This window comes from Elephas maximus, chromosome 11 (genome assembly GCF_024166365.1).
Source record: "Elephas maximus indicus isolate mEleMax1 chromosome 11, mEleMax1 primary haplotype, whole genome shotgun sequence".
Taxonomy (NCBI): domain Eukaryota; kingdom Metazoa; phylum Chordata; class Mammalia; order Proboscidea; family Elephantidae; genus Elephas; species Elephas maximus.
The window spans coordinates 87187025-87201815 of NC_064829.1; the positions used below are offsets into that span (position 1 = coordinate 87187025).

At 41.8% G+C, this 14791-nt stretch overlaps 1 protein-coding gene across 4 annotated transcripts in view; it reads right to left on the reverse strand.

Annotated features, from left to right (window-relative positions):
* The window catches only part of LOC126086076 (putative CENPB DNA-binding domain-containing protein 1), an 82047-nt gene that overhangs the window by 33551 nt on the left and 33705 nt on the right, over positions 1-14791 (reverse strand). Inside the window, exon 4 of one of the 4 annotated variants that reach the window (XR_007519406.1) lies at positions 1-14791. This exon is cut by the window's right edge and continues 14398 nt beyond it. The exons of the other annotated variants lie outside the window; for them this stretch is intronic. The gene's annotated coding sequence lies outside the window, so the exon portion shown is untranslated. 4 annotated transcript variants of the gene reach the window in all.

Consider the following 14791-nt stretch of genomic DNA (forward strand, 5'->3'; position numbering starts at 1 on the left):
ATGTAAAGACTCCTAAAGAAAATCATAGAACATAGCTGAAAGAGATTAAAGAAGACTTGAATAAATGGAAAAATCTCCCATGTTCATGGATTCTAAGACAATATTGTTAAGATGTCAACCTGTCTTAGGCTGTGTTCTCTAGAGAAGCAAAACCAGTGAAGCGTATATATAGAGAGAGAGAGAAGGAAAGAGAGAGAGGGAAATTTATGTTAAGGAAATGGCTCATGCTGTTTTCAAGGCTGGGAATTCATAAGCCCATGGGTCAGGCTGGAGGCTTCTACCCACTCACATAGCTGCAGGGGCTGATGAACCCAAAATCAGCAGGTAAGATGGCAGGCCACTAACTCATAGGCTATGGATGCTGATGAATCCCCAGATGGGCAAGTATGATGGCAGGCCACTGGCTCACAGGTTACTGAGGCTGACGGATCCGAAGAATAGCAAGTAAGCTGCTAGTTAACATTCCAAGAACCAGAGGCCAGATGCAGGATCCAGAGTGAGCAGAAGTCAGACAGTTTGCCAAAAGGTCCAAATATATTGGATGCAGGCCACACCCCCAACTCACTTTCAACTGACTGGCTGCTCATAGCAGACCTCATCATAGAAGTGATTACATCATTGCATAACTACCAAACTACATCATAACTGCCAAATAACTGAGAATCACGGCCCAGCCAAATCGACACACAACCTTAACCATCACAGTCCACCACTTGTCATCTTGGCACCAGTACACATCTCCCTAAACCATATACAATCTCTAAATAAAGACAATTTTAAAGTCACATTTGCACCTAACATGATACAACTAACACAAATACAACCAAATACGCACTAGTCCTGTTTACATCTTATATTTTATAAGTGAGAAAAACAAAAATATTTGATGCACACACACAAGGAAGAAATACTGAAAACAATTACAATCCTCATTTCTGCAACTGGTCACGTGGTCGTAGCTGGTATTTAGAACTACCTTCTTCCACCACCCATTGTGTATCCCCTTTACCCTCAGCAAACACCTCAGCTGGTCATGGTTCTTTGCCTGGTAGGATGACCCAAACCTCCACTCCTGAAGGGTCTGGGCTATTAGTAGTCATGTCTCAGTTGGGTTGCTGTAGTTTTCCACTGACTTTAATCACAGGGCATGGTAGTATTGAGAGATGTCCTAACTTATGTTCCAGACATAGTCTTCTTTACTTCCATTATGTAATGCCATCCTATTTCTTCTTGGTAATCAGGGTCAATCACACCAGCCAATACAGTAACTCCCTTCTTTGCCTGTCGATCCAGAGGTACGAGGAGCCCAAAGTGACCAGGTGGCATTCTTAACTTCCAGTTCAATGGAATCAGTTATATGTCTCCAGGTGGGAGCATTCCTCCCTTTGAAAATAAGACCTCTAGAACCACAGAGCATAGGGTCGTGGAAACAGGAGGCAAAAATCTTGTGAGTGGGTCACTAGGGGTAATAGTGAGTAGTGCCATTACCATTTCCAGCCCTTGATTCCTGGACTCATGAATCCTGGCTATGGGAGACAGAGCACCATATATTGGACACTGGTTTAGAGCAAATACAGCATCCTGGAGAACATTGCCCCAACCCTGCAAGGCACTGGCACCATCACTGTGTCTTTAGAAGGCCCTTCCATCATTCTATCAAGCCAGCTGCTTCAGGATGATGGGGAATACGGTTAAGACCACAAGCATCGGCCCATTGCCTCACTTCATTTGCTGTGAAGTGAGTCCCTTGATCTGAGACGATGCTGTATGGGATACCACGGTGGTAGATAAGGCATTCTGTAAGTCCACAGATGGTAGTTTTGGCAGAAGCATTCCATGCAGGGAAGGCAAATCTGTATCCAGAGCAATTGTCTTTTCCAGTAAGAACACTGCCCTTTCCATGATGGAAGCAGTCCAATGTAATCAACCTGTCGCCAGGTTGCTGGCTGATCACTTTAAGCAACGGTGCCATATCAGGGACTTAGCGTTGGTCTCAACTGCTGAAAGATTGGGCACTTAGCAGTGACTGCAGCCAAGTCTGCCTTGGGGAGTGGAAGTTCATGTTGCTGACCTCCTGTCTATAGCTTCCATCCCTGTCACCATGGCCACTTTTTTCATGAGCCCATTGGGCAAAGATGGGAGTGGCTGAGGAAAAAGGGTAGCTGGTTTCCACAGAACATATCATCCTATCCACTTGATTGTTAAAATCCTCCTCTGCCAAGGTCATCCTTTGGTGACACAAATATTTTCACTTCTCTGGCCCATTTAGAGAGGTCTATGCATATATTTCTTCCCCATACCTTCTTGTCACCAATTTTCTAATCGTGTTCCTTCCAAGTCCCTGATCATCTAGCCAAACCATTGGCCATGGCCCATAAATCAGTACACAATCACACATTTGGCCATTTCTCTTTCCAAGCAAAGTGCAAACCAGGTGCACTGCTCAAAATTCTGCCCATTTGGGAGGATCTCCCTTCACTGCTGCCCTTCAGGAAGGTCCCAGCAAGGGGCTGTAGTGCCGCCACTGTCCAAATTAAAGTGGTGTCTGCATACCATAGGGAACCATCTGCAAACCCGGCACGAGTTTTCTCTTCCACAGTCAACTGATTATAAGGAACTCCCCATGAAGCCATAGGTGCAAACTGGGAGAGGACAGATGTGACAGGAGTGGAGGCTGTGGGCATTTGGGCCAGTTCCTCATGCAACTTACTTGTGCCTTCAGGTCCTGCTCAGGCCCGATCTTATATATACCACTTCCATTTAATGATGGAGTTCTGCTGTGCACATCCAATTTTATGGCCTGTGGGTCAGACAACACCCAGTTCATGATGGGCAGCTCATACCACATGGTGACTTGGTGGCCTATGATTACGCATTTAGTCTCTACTAAGGCCCATTAGGAAACCCTGGTCGTGTAGTGGTTAACAGCTACGGCTGCTAACCAAAAGACTGGCAGTTCAAATCCACCAGGTGCTCCTTGGAAACTCAATGGGACAGCTCCACTCTATACTATAGGGTTGCTATGAGTCAGAATCAATTCAACAGCAACGGTTTTTGTTTGTTGTTGTTGTTTTGAGAAGGCCCAGTAACAAGCCAAAAGCTGTTTTTCAAAAGGAGAGTAGTTCTCTGCAGAGGATGGCAGGGCTTTGCTCAAAAATCCTAATGGTTTGTGCTGTGATTCACCAATAGGGGACAGCCAAAGACTCCAAACAGCATCTCTATCTGCCACTGCCACTCCAAGCACCATTGGAAGCCAGAATATATGGTCCAAGTGGCAGAGTGTTTTGCACAGCAGCCTGAATCTGTTGCAGAGCCTTCTCCTTTCTGGGCCCCACTCAAAACCAGCAGCTTTTTGAGTCACTTGATAAAAAGGCCGGAGTAGCAAACCCAAATGAGGGATATGTTGTCTCTAAAATCCGAAGTAGCCCATCAGGGATTGTGCCTCCTTTTTAGTTGTAGGAGAGACCAAATGCAAATAACTTATCCTGCACTTTTTAACAAATATCTCAACATGCCCCACACCACTGGACCCCTAGAAATTTCACTGAAGCAGAAGACACCTGAATTTTTAATTTCCCACCCTCTAGCACGAAAATGTTTTACTGGGAAGTCCAGAATCATTGACACTTTTTCCTTACTAGGTCCAATCAGCATAATGGCATCAATGTAATGGACCAGTGTGACATCTTGTGAAAGGGAAAGGTGATCAAGGTCCCTGAGGACTAAATTATGACATAGGGCCAGAGAGTAGGACAGTACAGTTGTATTATTGACCTTGCCAGATGAAGGCAAACTGCTTCTGGTGGTCCTTTGAAACAGGTATTCAGAAAAAGGCATTAGCCAGATCAATAGCTGCGTACCAGTTACCAGGAAATGTGCTAATTATCTCAAGCAATGAAACCACATCTGGAAAGCAGCTGCAATTGGAGTAACCATCTGGTTGTTTTTGATAATCCACTATCATTCTCCAAGGCCCATCTGTTTTTTCCACAGGCCAAATAGGTGAGTTGAATGAGGATGTGGTGGGAATCACCACCCCCATGCATCCTTCAAGTTCTTGATGGTGGCAATAATTTCTGCAATACCTCCAGGAATGCAGTATTGCTTCTGGTTTACTATTTTCCTAGGTAGGGGCAATTCTAATGGCTTTCACTTGGCTTTTCCTACCATAATACCCCTTACTCCACTTGTCAGGGATCCAATGTGGAGGTTCTGCCAGTTGCTGGGTATATCTATTCCAATTATGCATTCTGGAACCGGGGAAATCACTACAGAATGGGTTAGGGACCCACTGGACCCACTGTGAACAAACCTGCATTAAGACTGCATTGATAACCTGACCTCCATATGCTCCCACTCTGAGTGGTGGGCAACAGTGACATCTTGAGTCTCCTGGAATTAGTGTTGATTACGGCCAGTATCAGTGATTCCCCAAAAGTCTGATTATTTCCTTTTCCCCAATGAACAGTTGCTCTCATAAAAGGCTGTAGATTCCTTTGGAGAAGCCTGGGAGAAAGGTTAACAGCATAAAATTTTGGCAGTGTAGTGGGGTCCTTCCTCAAGAGGACCCAGCCTCCCATTCATTCAAGGGGTTGTGTCTGTAAACTGGCTCAAGTTCGGGAATTGATTGAGGGGCCATGACACTCTATTCTGACGACTGGAGTTAGGCTGTCATTCACTTGACCTAGAATTCTTCCATCTGTACAGATCAAGCATTTAGTAGATTTCCCCTCTATTTCACTCCTAGGGACAACATGACTAATTAGCCAATGGTATAAGTCCACACAAGTCAGACTACTCCTATTGCTGCTTTAAATCTGCTGTCCATTATGGTAAATATGCCCATATTGTCTTTGTCAATTGAGTGCTGCCACTTGTGTCCAATCAGCCACCTTGAAGTTAACCCATTGCAGTTGAGTCAATTCTGGCTCACGGCAACCCTATAGGACAGAATAGAACTGCCCCATAGGGTTTCCAAGGATTCAAACAGCTGACCTTTCGGTTAGCAGTCAAATGCTTAACCACTGCACCACCAGGGACTCCCACTGTAGTTAGGTGTCTTAATTCAGTTAGGACAGTGTTTTGATTTGAATCGTGGCCCCCCAAAATGCATTTCAACTTGGCTAGGCCATGATTCCCAGTTTTGTGTGGTTGTCCACCATTTCGTCATCTGATTTGATTTTCCTACGGGTTGTAAATCCTGACTCTATGATGTTAATGGGGCAGGGTTAGAGGCAGTTATGTTAATGAGGCAGAACTCAATGTACAAGATTAATTTGTGTCTTAAGTCAATCTATTTTGAGACATAAAAGAGAGAAGTGAGCAGAGAGACATGGGGATCTCATACCATCAAGAAAGCCGCACTGGGAATGCATCCTTTGGACCCAGGGTTCCTGCGTGGAAAGGCTGCTAGCTCAGGGGAAGATTGATGACAAGGATCTTCCTCCAGAGCCAACAGAGAAAGAAAGCCTTCCCCTGGAGGTGCACCCTGAATTCAGACTTCTAGCCTACTAGACTGTGAGAAAATAAATTTGTTTGTTGAAGCCATCCACTTGTGGTATTTCTGTTATAGTAGCACTAGATAACTAAGGCAGTTCCTACTGTCAAATCTGACTTTCATAAAACAGCAATCACAGCAGTCTTCAAGGATGCTGGAGCTCCTTCACAAATTTGTTCCTCACCATTGTGGTAAAAGGTGTGTCCTCTGGGCACTCCATGTGTGGATCTCTGGGTTTAACCTCATAAATCCTCTCTAACATGGCAGTTTCCCTAAGCCTTTGAATTCCTTCTCCTACAGTATACCAAGGCAGGTCTGGTACTTCAACTTGATTTAGTGTGGGCCACTGCATAATCCATCCATGCTTCAGAGAACCAATAAAATAAACTATTGGATCCTTTCCTAACCTCTTGAGCTGAAACATTGAATAATTAATCTTTGCTTAGTGGCCCTTAACAATAAACTCAGACTGACCCAACTTTTCCTTGCACCATTATCCCACACCCTTAATAGACATGTCCACACATATTCCCCAGGTTTCTGTTTGTATATATGAGAAAAGTCAAGCAGTTCTTTTGGAGTATACTGTACCTCCTCCTCGGTCACACTTAGTACTTTACCTTTAGGGGTTCACTGGGACTTAAGACTAGTTATAGGTCTAGAAGCCAAAATGGGTAGTGGGGATGTACTCTAAGAACATTCAGCAATGTCTTATAAGGCATCTTATAAGATCCAGGCAATGACACAGAAACATCCCCACCGGATGACTCAGACTAAGGCTTTTCAGACACAGCTGGGTTAATCTCATCAGATGGTGGTGGAGGAGCTAATGGTTTTACTGGGGAGGGTGGCTTAGCCAACAAAGATGGAGTAACCTCGTCAGATGCCTTCGAGTTGATTCTGACTTACAGTGACCCTATAGGACAGAGTAGAACTGCCCCATAGTGTTTCCAAGGAGTGGCTGGTGGATTTGAACTGCCAGCATTTTGGTTAGCAACCAAACGCTTAACCACTACACCACCAAGGCCCCCTTAAGGTTATGGTGAATACTAAATTTAAATTAAATTAGCCATTAGAGAGATGCAAATTAAAACCAAAATTTCATTTTACTGTCACTAGGATGGCTAAGATTCAAAAAATAATAAAAGTAAAAAAATAACAAATGTTGGTGAGGATGTGGGGAAACTGGAACTTTCATCCATTGCTGATGGGAATGCAAAATGGTACAGCCATGGTGGAAAATAGTGTGGCAGGTACTCAAAAAAACAAAATAGAACGACCATGTGACCCAGCAATTCCACTCCTATATACCCAAAAGTCTTGAAAACAGAGACGAAAACAGATACTTGTACACCCATGTTTCTTGCAGCACTGTTCACAGTAGCCAAAAAGTGGAAACAACCTAAATGCCCATCAATGGATGAATGGATACACAAAATGTGGTACATACATACAACGGAATGCTACTCAGTCAGTAAGAGAAATGAAGCCTTGATACATGCTACAATATGGATGGAGCTGGAAGACTTCATGCTGAGTGAAATAAGTCAATCACAAAAGGACATTTTATGATCTCACATAAAAAGACAACAGACAACCATATAAAAATCAAAGTTGCTTAGTTGCTACCAGGGGTGAGAGGGAGGGAAAAATGTGGGGGAGTTATTACTTACAGTATTGAGTTTCTGTTTATGGTGATGGAAAAATCACATTAAGGGTAGGGTTGCATAGCTGATTAATGTAATTTCTGTCAATAAGTTGCATACTTGTAAAAAGTTTAATTGGCAAAAATTGGTGATAGATGTATTTACAACACCAACAACAAAAAAGAGTGGCTGCTAAGGCTGCTTATGTAAGGCTGCTCATGGGGATTTTGTTCCTTGGTTTGGATGTTTAGGGTCATGGTTTCATGGGACATCCCAGTTAATTGGCCTAGTAACATGTTTAGTGCTTCTGTTCTATCTCCTAGTTTGTTGCATAGTGCCTAGGGTCTTAAAAGTTTGCAAGGGTCCATCCAAGTCACCAAAATTGATCTCTATTCTCCTGGAGCAACAAAGGAAGGAGAGTCAGGAATAGAAGGAGGATATGGAATGTGTGGCTAATTGCCTCCATGAACAACTGCCTCCTTTGCCATGAGACCAGGAGAAATGGATGGTGCCTGACTACCATTACTGAACATTTTGATCAAAATTCTATAGAAGAATCTTGATCAAAAGGTGGAATATAAAGAATAGAATTTCAAATTCTCATGGAATCCAGACTTTATGGAGTCATGGAGGCTGGATGAACCCCCGAAACTATTGCCCTAACTTAATCTTTAAACTTAAACCAAAAATATCACCTAAAATCTTAAAACCAAACTACAGTTTAACTTAACAAGGAATGTCTGCAGTGAGCAGTGTGCTCTTTTAAGAGCTATCTATATGGGATCAAATTGACAAGAGCAACTCAAAAAAATTAGACAGGAAACTTAGAGTGCAGTGAGTTTATGTTAATGGGGGAGGAATAACTCGGAAAAGGAGGGTGAGAATGGTTGTACAACTTGAAGAATGTAATCAACGTCACTGAATTATACATACAGAAACTGTTGAATTGGTGTATGTTCTGCTGTGTATATTCTCAACAAAAAATAAAATAAATTATTTAAAATAAAATAAAGCAAGAGCCACTTAAGATCCCCCATGGGGAAAAAAATCCGACAAGTTTTTATTGTGAATACTTCTTCACAAGGAACCTTAGTGGTCTAATGGTTAAGTACTTGGCTGCTAACTGAAAAGTTGGTGGTTTGAACTCACCTATCAGCTCCGTGGGAGAAAGACCCAGCAATCTGCTTCTGTAAACATTAGAGCCTAGAAAACCTTATGGGCTGTCATATGTGGTCACTATAAGTCAAAAATTGACTTAATGGCCCCCAACCACAAAAACAGTAATTTACAACCCCCACATTTTTAATGCAACACTTACATATCTAATCTTAATATTTATGTGAAAGATAACAGGACCAAAATAAAGCCAATGCACTCTTTGATCATTAAGGTTGTGTATCAGCTTGGCTGGGCCACGATTCTCAATGATTTGGCAATTACAATATAGTTTGACAGTGGTATATTGATGTAATATATCACTTCTATGATGAGATCTGATATAAAATGATCACCTCCATGACGGGATCTGCTCTGCGTAGCCAACTGGTTGAAAGGGACTTTCCTTGGGGGTGTGGCCTGTATCCAATATAGGTGGACTTTCTGGCGAGGCGTGCTGGCTTTTTTTTATTCAGTATCCCACAGCTGGCTCTTGCTCTTCTGACTTGAGCTTGCCTGCCAATCTTGGGATTCATCAGCCTCCTCAGTCTGGATCTTGGATTCACCAGCCCCTGCAGCTAGATGAGTTGGGAGAAGCCTCCAGGCTGAACCACGGACTTGGGACTTCCCAACCTCTACAAACGCATGAAGCATTTCCTTGGTATAAATCTCTCTTTTTCTGTCTCTCTATAGATAGACAGGTAGACAGACAGCTAAATAGATAGATAAATAGATGCTTTACTGGTTTTGCTTCTCTAGAGAACCTAGCCTAAGACACACTCCTAAACTAGAATACAGAAGAGGAGGAGGAAGAACAGGGAGGGTATGGGCTGTACTGTAAACCTATTGTAGTATTCAGTGTGGCCTTGACTTGGGGAATGATAAAGAGACAAGCAGAACAAAATGCAGAGCCCAGAGACACACCTACATACAAGTGGTAAAGAATGAGACCTTGGCCAAGTGTCTAATTCATTAGAGGCCCTCTGGTCAGGCACCTATGCCGAGGGGAATTTTGGAGCAACAAGTTAGGGAAATGGGTCTCTAATCAAACATGAAATACAGACATTCTTTGCCCTTGTGCATCTTGCCAAAATCTCCAGACTCACTGAGCCTAAATTTCTTAGTACATAATGCAAAAATTCCATGAGTGTGTTTTAACATGCGATGGTGAAATGGACCACTCCTATTTCTATCCCTGCTTCCTGGCCCTCGTGCTCTATTTATGGGGGAGTAGCACCATGTACTGACTGTTGGTTTACTGAATATGCTTCAAACTGTGTTTCTCCTCCCACTTCCAACCTTGCAGGGATTCATATCCCAGTAGCTTACGGTAGGTCATTTACTATGCTATCACACAACTGCTTCTCAGGATGCTTATAACATTTATTTTCAAATTTTCTTCTTTGTGTATATGAATATAAATCTTTCTGTAAATGATACCTCCCTACCCAAGATGGCTGGTGGCCTCCCATACCCTGAAATAAAGCCAGCATCCTTGTTTCTCAATATCCCTGTGTGATCTGGGCCTGACGACTCCACCATCTTCACCTTGATCCTCTCACACCCTTACTCTTTGCTCCTGCCAGACAGGCTACACTTCTTACCCTTCCTCCAGTGCACTTGGAATCTTCTTCACCTCAGTGACTTTGTCCATGCTGTTACTTCTGCCAGGAAATCCTCTGCCTACCACACACTCCCACACATATTCATACTGCCATACACACAGCCCCTCCACCACACTCTTCATTCTCACCATAAAGGCCACTTCCTCAGAGAAGCCTTCTCTGATTCCAGACATAAGTTCCACTCTCACAGAAGCTCATACCACTTTACTGTTGTGCACAAAATCATGTAATCTTATCTTTCTAGTGCCTGCAGCATTTTTCTATTTGAGATATTAACTATTTGTGCCTTTTTTTTTTTTTTTTACTTTGATCAATCTCAATAGAAGTTTATGAGTTTTGTTTCTTCAAAGAACTATTTTTGGCTTTGTTGATCCTCTATTGTAAATATTTTCCTGTTTCATTAATTTCTCCTATTTATTATTTCTTTCTACTGTCACTAAGGTTAACTTCGTCTTCTTTTTCTAACTTCTTGAGTTGAATTATTTTTAAGCATTTCCTTTTTCTATCATACACACAAGGACATGTAAATACTGACTGAACTTCACTCTACAAATTTTAATATATCATTTTTATAACTGTTCATTTCTAAATATTTTCAAATTTCCATTATGATTCCCAGTTTCATTCATTTTACCCAGAACTTTTAGTTTTCTTCAAGGTGAAGATTGGTCTGAATAACCTAGCTGGCCATATTCCTAGAAGTAGAAGACAAATTGACTAGTTTTAAAATGGAAAAGTCACCGTAATTCATCACCAACCCAAAACAGGAGCTGTTCTCATTTTTCAAATGACTTTTAACAAAACTTTCAAAAGTGTACATAAAAGCAATTTGTGTTCTGCTGCTTTAATCTAACATTAAACATGTACACATGTAACATTATCTTCAAAACATCTATGAAATTCCTAATGTTACATCAATTGGACATTTGGGTTGCTTCCAATTCTTCTCAGTGAAATGAAGTGGCTTAAAGCACCATCTCTGGAGACACACTGCTTCTGTTTAAACTTTCTTAGTTGTGTAACATTTGGCAAATTACTTCTATTTCATCATCCATAAAATGGAGATAATAATAGCATCTACCTCAGGGTGGTGCTGTGAATCAAACGTATTAATTACCTATGAAGTACTAGGAACTGTGTCTAGCACATAGAAAGCATTTACTTAATAGTAGTTCTTTTAATTGTGGATGTTAATAACAAGGTAATGAATATCACTACACATTAAGTTCTCATTTATTATCTCATTGTTACCATATTATCTAATTCCCAACACAGTACTCAAGAAATCTTTTAGTTTCTTGGTTTTTTCTCAGGCTAGAGACTTTACTTACGATGAGAGATCATCACTTCTCACCAAGAACCATCTCCAAGACATCCTAGTGGACAAGGCTTGGGAAAACCAGGATCATTTGTGGGGGTAAAGGGAACCAAGGATAGATATCTGGGGCAAGTGACAAATTCCCTCTTAGACATTAGTGATGGACAGAGAGGCTACCAATGCATGAATTTGAGAGATGCCTTGGTTCACAGCCCAGCATGCCTACAAGAAAGACATTTCTGTAACGTGATGCCCTGACAGCCAGCTGTGGGAAGAACCTTTGGGGGTGCAGTGAATGTGGCAATGAATTCAGTGCCCGCTCAGCCCCTATTGAACAGTGCAGAATTCATACTTGAAAGAAACCGTATGCATGTAGTGAATGTGGAAAAGCCTGCATCCAGAGCATTTTTCTTTTACAACATCAGAGAACTCATGCTCAAAAGGATCACCATCAATGTGAAAAAGCCCATAACCAGAGAACATTCTTTATTCTATCACAGACAATTATACCAAAAAGAAATCCTGTGAATGCAATACATGTGGGAAAGCCTTCAGTCAAACCTCTTCCTTTATTCACGCTCAGAGAGTCCATACCAGAGAAAAGCCCTCTGAATACAACAAATGTGGGTAAGCTTTCACTTTCAATTCATGGCTAACTCAAGATCAAAGAATTCAGTCTGAGAGAACCCTTTTGAATGTACAGAATGTGGCAAGGTGTTCAGCCACAGAACTTAACCTTACTCAGCATCAGAGAGTCGATACTGGAGGAAAACATTTTCAGTGTAATGAATATGGGAAAGCATTCAGCCTCACTACAACTTTCATTCAACATCAGTTAGTTCATACTGGAGAGAAATTTTATATATGTAACAAATGTGGGAAGATCTTCAGTCACAACAAATCCCTTACTCAACATCAGAGAATTCACACTGGAAAGAAACCCTATGAATACACTGAATGTGGGAAATCTTTCAACCACAAATCCTACCTTACTCTACATCAGTGCATTCATAGTGGAGAGAAACCCCATAAAAGCAGTATATGTAGACAACGTAAACAAATAATCTCTTTTATAAGGATCAGCACAAAGCTGGTTCCTATGAGGCAGAGGTTAAAGATGTCCCAAATGTCCATCTTTTCCACTCCATCATCTCTACTATCAATTACTCCCTCTCCCCTCAGTACTCTCCCTCCCATCTTTGGGTTCCATAATCCAAGGCAACGTCTCAAAGAACTCACAAATTGTATAAAGGAAATGGCTCACATACTTGTGGAGGCTGGTAAGTCCCAAATCCCTGGGTCAGGCATAGGCTTCTCCCTATCCATGTGGCTGCAGGGGCTGACAAGCCCAAACCAGCAGTTCAGACCACAGGCTGCTGGCTCAGGAGGCTGCAGAAGCTGGCAAATCTGGTCAGATGATGGAGGTCAGTGAATCTTAGAATTGGCAGATCAGATAGCAGGCCTCTGGCTCAAGCCCCAAGAACCAGAGGTGAACTGATCACAAACCAGATGAGGGATCCAGATGCAGAGAGAGAGAGCCCTGCCAGGTCATTCACACATATATCTTAGATGCAGGCCACACCCCAGGGAAGGGCATAACTTGAGTAAGGATGGTACTTGAGTCATGCCCTTCTGCAAAGCTGTGACCTAAGACACACCCTACACAAATCCTGCCTCATCAGCATGTAGAGGTCAGGATCCACAATACATAAAATAGAGGTCAATCACACATATTGAAAATCACGGCCTAGCCAATGTGACACATAACCCCAACCATTACACATTCCATACACCTTGCATAGTCCCACTCATTGTGTGTGTCGAAGGGCCATATTAAGTTATTCATTACACCACACAAGTCTTCAGCCAAAGTTCATCCTTTATTGAGTACCATCGAGTTCACACTGGGGTGAAACTCTATATATGCAGTGAATATGGGAAAACTTTCAACTGAAGTTGGTCTCTTACTGAGCATCAAAGGCTTCATGCTGGGGAGAAACCCTATGAGTGCAGCGAATGCAGGAATGCCTTCACCACAAGTTCCTATTTTATTCAACATCAGGGACATCACACTGGAGAAAAGCCCTATAAATGTGGTGAGTATGGAAAAGCTTTCAGCGACCTCTCAGCAGATAATCAACATCAGTACATTCACACAGGTGATAAATCTTATAAATGTCTTGAGTGTGGAAAAGTCTTCCATGCCCACTTAGACCTCAGCAAACATCAAAAAACTTACACTTGGGGGAAACCCTACATATGCATTGAGTGTGGGAAGGCCTTCAGACAAGGTTCCTGCCTTATTAATCATCAGGAAATACACACAGGAGAGAAACCCTACAAGTTCAATGAATGTAGCAAAGCCTTCAGTCAAAGTGCCAACTTTACAATACATCAAAGAATTCACACTGGAGAGAAACTCTGTCAATGTAATGGATATGGAAAACACCTCAGAAAAGGCACACAACTTAAAACACATCAGGCAGTTCATTCAAGACAGGGACACTCTTTGGTGCAATGAATGTGGCAAAACCTTCAGTCAGAGCTCATACCCCACGGTACATCAGATAATTCACAGTACAGAGATATTCTATAAATGTTATGAATGTGGAAAATCTTTTAGTCAGAGTTCATGCCTTACAAATCACCAGGCGATTTACATTGGAGAAAAATCATAGAAATGTAACAGATGTGGCAAAGCCTTCAACCAGAACTCATATCTTTAAAAACATCATATAGTTCATCACAGAAAGTGACTTTAAAACTATAATCCTTAGGCATTCCCCAGCTTATCTGTGAATCAACAGCAGATAATTGATACTATATGGATCTGTTCTAATTCTATTGCTGCTATAACAGAAATACCACAGGTGGATGGCTTTAACAAACAGAAATTTATTTTCTCACAGTTTAGGAAGCTAGAAGCCTGAATTGAGGGTGCTGACTTTGAGGAAGGCTTTCTCTCTCTGCTAGCTCTGGAGAAAGGTCCTTGTCTCTTTAAGCTTCTGCTCCTGGGTGATCTTCATATGACTTAGCACCTCTCTTCCTCCATCTCTGCCCTGCTGGCTTGTTAATCTCTTTTATATCTCAAAAGAGAGTGACAAAGATAAACGCTACACTAATTCTGCTTCATTAGCATAACAAACACAACCCATTTCCAAATGTGATTGTAACCACAGGCGTAGAGGTTAGGATTTAAAGCACATATTTTGGGGGGGACACAATTCAACCCATAACCGGATCCAATGATCTTGAGAAAACCTTCAATACTATAACTTACCTAACTCCCCAAATTTTATCCTGAAGAATCTATGATTTCAGCGAATTCAATTTTTTATTGAGTTCCTTTTGCAACACAATATTGTACTAACCCAAATAAACATAAGACTATGAATGAAAACCTATTATTCCCCTGGAAGTTTCTTGAGTTGAGGGGACACCCAAGATGAAGGCTTGAAGGTAAGTGAGTTAAAACATAAAAGTCATTTAAATAATTTGTGTGGAAGCCATCAGATTCCCAGACAAAGAGGTCCTACTGTGTACTATAATC